Raw genomic sequence first — 4,760 nt, forward strand, 5'->3', positions numbered from 1 at the left:
AGGGGGGGGGGGGGGGGGGGGGGGGGGGGCATCTGGCTGGCTCAGTCGGTGGAGCATGAGAGTCTTGATCTTGGGGACATGAGTTTGAGCCCCACACTGGGCACAGAGTTTACTTTACAAAGTAAATATTTTTAAAAATAAAAAAATACTTTTTTTCTTGCTATTGTTCAACATGGCCCCTAAATGCAACAGAATGCTGTTTCTTTTGTTGAACACTAATCTGTTCCAACTACAGCTAAGCTGAACTTACTGGCATATTGTTCTCCTTCCTAAGGGATTTTCAAGCATCTTTTTTTTTTTTAACCACGTGTGACTTCCATTTTATGCATCAACTTTTTTTTTTTTTTTAAGATTTATTTATTTGACAGAGAGAGCCAGAGAGCACAAGCAGGGGGAGCAATAGAAGGAGGGAGCAGCAGCAGGCTCCCCGCCTAGCAGGGAGCCCCATGCGGGGCTTGATCCCAGGTCCCTGGGCTCTTGACCTGAGCCAAAGGCAGACGCTTAACCATCTGAACCACCTAGGAGCTCCATATGCATCAACTTTAGAATCTAACCTCTTCATAAAATACAACTCCACTCTATAGCATAGAAACAAAAAGAAATCCCCCTTGCAGGAGAGTCTATGATCAACACATCTGTTGAAAATAAATAACCAAAATGCTTTGATAGTTTTCATATGGTCCGTTACTTAATAAAATATCCTCATTAGACAATTTAATCTGAGGTTAGCTACAAAAATAATTTTTCGTTATTGTACTTAACAAACTTATTTAATTATGACAAAATGGAAGATACAGAGAAGCAGCAAACATATTGTTAATCCATTTCTAAATGAAATGGGAGAAAGCAAATTCAAGCAATAGGAATCTTTCTTGGAATTTTTAGTAATGTACATAGCTGAGCTTCCAACACGAGTATCACTAGGCCCAGACATACTAGTCCACTTCAACTGCCTGTAACATCTATAAGGCAAAACAGAAGTGAAAAGAATTTTAAATTTGAAAATCCATGGCCAATTCCACTGGAGTTCCTCCAAATAGCATAAAACTAGATAGTGGGCCACCTACTCCCCTTACCATCTACATCTATAAAACCAGGGACTCATTACTTAGCTCCTGCTATAGATCTAGACATAGTAACATCATCTTCTACTTACGTGCCAAGAGTCCTATTACCACAGTCAGTATGTCCATGTAAAATCAACCAAACTGTGTTCCTTACAACAAGAAACACCTAAGGATCCATCTGACACATTAGGTAGAAACCTAGGGATGAGGGGTGATGAACAGGGTATCTTGACCTACAGAGAAGGAATGGACAGGGCAGATGTCATTGTACCTTTGTACCCCCAAATTATACAGGGATCTACTCAGTTAAATGCAAATAAACGTTCAATAAATTACTATGATAACTAAGATTTTAGAGAAATGGAAAAAAATGAGGAAATTAACTGGTATCTAATGACAAGATCTTCACACCATGTGTAATAAACAACACTAATTAATCAAGTGTAGATCTGTATGTGGGCAGAATGTGCATAATCCCACAGTATTTTTCCTTTTTAAAAATGGGAAACTGTGATGCACTGTTTAGTTTCTCCAGATTTAATAAATGAGTTGCTACAAAATTATGAGGTGCTTTAAGTCATACTAAAAATGTGTCCATAACTTTTAATAAAGTGCATTTTAATGTTAAGTCACTTCTCTTGCTGGAAGGAATTATACTTCTTTGCTAATGTATAGAAATGAAACTGTCACTAAACCATCTGGTTATATATTATTCATTAGACATAAATCACCTTTACTCCAAAGACCACATAATAAAAACACAAATCATTAATAAATCAAATTAGAGAAACACCTGACACTACACACTTACGTCAATAACACAAAAATGAAATTCCTAAGATATTTGCAGACCTGCTCTATACAGTACTTCTAACCACAAACCTAGGAACTAGCTGTCTGAGTGCTCAATACAAGCAGAGAAAAATTCAAAATTCTCAGAATGCCTCAGTATTTTGAATGTCTGTATTTTCTACAATATTAGTGGCTCTAATTTGAAATTTTTTGGGTAGCACATTTGAGGACCACCAACATGTTTTTAAAATACTCAGACTAGCCTACTCAGGCAGTTTTCCTTCATAAATTCTCCATTTCACTCTCACACCTACTATAATTAACCTCAAAAGTGGATTGCACAAGGGTACCTGAAGGAAATAACTCAAATCCTCAGAAAAAGTAAGGGGCCATATTTGCTGTGCTATCTCTGGAAAATTGAGTCTTATGTAACTACCCATTGTTACTTTAAACAGGTTAAATGTACAATCAAGATTTTAAAAGATACCTGTTGATCGTGACAAGTAGAAATTTCAGGGGAAAAAAGGAATCACCAAAAGTCTTATTGCTGCCATTTAAATTCTTTGTAAATCAAAGGGTCAATATTCACTGTAAGAAGCCTGATCTGACACCAATCTAAGTTATTAAAAAATTCAACAACTATACCCCAATGCAAGTGGGGAAAGTAGATTATCTACCAATTACACTAAGTATTCCAGCTTATCGTCTTGGAACTCACCAAAAGTAGATTATGTAATGCAAATCACTCAGACGTGAGTTTTAAACATAATTCTCGGTCTAAAACATCAAAGCCACGTCTCAATTTTTTTTTAATTTTTAAAAGTAAAGCGTATTACCAAAACACTAAATGCAAACCTATCCTTTTCACAGCAAACAAATTTCTTCACACACCTCAAGGAAACCTAACATTTTCAAATCACTTTACCCCTTAAAGGCACACATTCTCTCAAACTTTCTGACAGCCATGCAGTATATACCCAAAAAGGCTTGAAGAGGATAAGACCATAATGGTCTTAGTGGGCAGATAATAGGAATGAACCTCGAAGTTTCAAAGACCAATTTTTACTAACAGTATCTCTGGGAGCAAGGAGGCTACTTCTATAGGAGGGAAATATCTCGACAACCAGGGCCAGGGCTCCCTGGCGACACCCAGTACCAAAGATCTCAGCGTCAACGACAGGGTTCAAAACGCGAAGCTTCCATCAGAAACAAACCAAGACACCCCCTCCCCCCACGACTCCTCCGGGGCAACCTCGCAGTTTTAGAAAGCAGCAACAGATACTCGCGGGCAGGCAGGCGGCACTCCAGGAATGTTTTATCCAGGAGGGGTCTCCCCGCAGCCCGCAAGAAACCCCGGCGCCGAGTAACGCCTCCACACGTGAACCCAGACTCCAGCATCGCGGGGGGAAAGGGGGCATTCTGCACAAAGCGCCCCTACCCCACATCCACGGCGCAGACACATACCCCCGGGTAGCGAGGGGGAAGCCCAAAGGAAAAACCCCGCATTCCCCGCCGCTGGCCTCGGAGAGGGGCCGCAGAGACGCTGGAGCCCCCGCCCCGGGAGGCGAGGGGGCCGCAGCGCGGCCCCGGCCTCCGCGCTGAAGAGCGGACAGCGAGGGGTTCCCAACGAAGGAAGGACTTCAATCCCTGAGCTTCGCCCACTGGGTCCTCTGCAAGCCGGACCCACCACCTCCGCCCAGACCCTCGAAAAGACGGGAACAATGAGAAGCTGCCTCCCCCGCCATCCCCGCCCCGAGAGCGGCCGGGGGCGGCGGCGCCATCTCCCCTCACACCCCCGCGGGGAACACACCCCCGGCCCCCGGGCTGCCGTCAGCCGCCTGCAGGCCGACGCGCGTCCCGGCCCGCAGTTCCCGCGCCGTTCTCCTCCCCGCCCGCCCCACTCACCGGCTCCTGCCCCAGCCCGGGACTCCGCTGGCCGCGGCCAGACCAAGACGCAGGTACAAGCCGCCGCGGCCGCCGGCGCCGCCGCACAATATGGCGAGCCTCGGCTTCCGCAATGGAGCTCGGGAAATACAACAGGGGCCGCTCAATATTCATGAGAGACTGAGGGGAAGCCGGCTCGGCCGGCGCTGCGGGGAGGGCGGGAAGGAGCGAGCGAGCGAGGGGGCGGAGGCGCGGGACGGGGACGTGCACGGCGCGGAGAGGCCCGCGGCGCGAGGGGAGGGGGCGCCGCCGCGTGCTGGGCTGGAGGGCGCGAGCCGCCCCTCCCGGGGCCGGCCGGCCCCGCCCCCAGGCGCCCTCTGCGGGGTCGACGCAGCCCCCGGGCAACGCCCGGATGTCGACGGCGCCGCCTCGCTCCAGTCTCTCTGGCTGTTTGAGCTCCTCTGCCCCTGCCTCGGCCCACCCATTACACCTCCTTGGCCGGCTGTTGGGGTTTGGGCTCAGAGTTCTTACCTCCGTGACCGCCTCCTGTTCTGACACCCACCCCAGCCGGTAGACATCGTCACTAGGCATTCAGCTCTAGAACTTCACCTGAACTTCGGCCCCCTGCCTCCCCGTTCAACAAACACACACTTACCATCCTGGCAGAGTGAACCTACAAGATCTAATTATTCCAGGGAAAATGACCTTCTGTTCTAGAAGCATATTGTTCGACGTCTGTAAGTATTCCGATTGTTTTCATCAGCTCTTACCATTATACCTTGCTATTTTTTTCCTACCTTCTTGGCCCCTTCCAATATTATCTTCTGAACTTGAGAACGTAAGAAGTAATAGATTAAATAGATGTAATCGTTACCCAAAACACAACCAGTCTACCAAAAAATTGTGTAAAATGCGTATAAATTAAGCGATAAACTGAAGAAGTAACAAGCGAAAGAGTTCCCTGACCTCAAGGTATACTATTGGTGAGATGTCCTGTTCTCTTGAAAAGATAACCAA

At 46.4% G+C, this 4,760-nt stretch overlaps 1 protein-coding gene across 2 annotated transcripts in view; it reads right to left on the bottom strand.

The window, feature by feature from the left end:
• The window catches only part of RNF2 (ring finger protein 2), a 46,601-nt gene extending 42,659 nt beyond the window's left edge, over positions 1 to 3,942 (bottom strand). The window contains exon 1 of one of the 2 annotated variants that reach the window (XM_040636286.1): positions 3,765 to 3,942. The gene's annotated coding sequence lies outside the window, so the exon portion shown is untranslated. The remainder of the gene's footprint in view (positions 1 to 3,764) is intronic. The other variant, XM_040636284.1, reaches the window with a different exon arrangement.
• Between the last annotated feature and the right edge of the window lie 818 nt (positions 3,943 to 4,760).

This window comes from Ursus maritimus, unplaced genomic scaffold (assembly GCF_017311325.1).
Source record: "Ursus maritimus isolate PB19 unplaced genomic scaffold, ASM1731132v1 scaffold_2, whole genome shotgun sequence".
Lineage (NCBI taxonomy): Eukaryota > Metazoa > Chordata > Mammalia > Carnivora > Ursidae > Ursus > Ursus maritimus.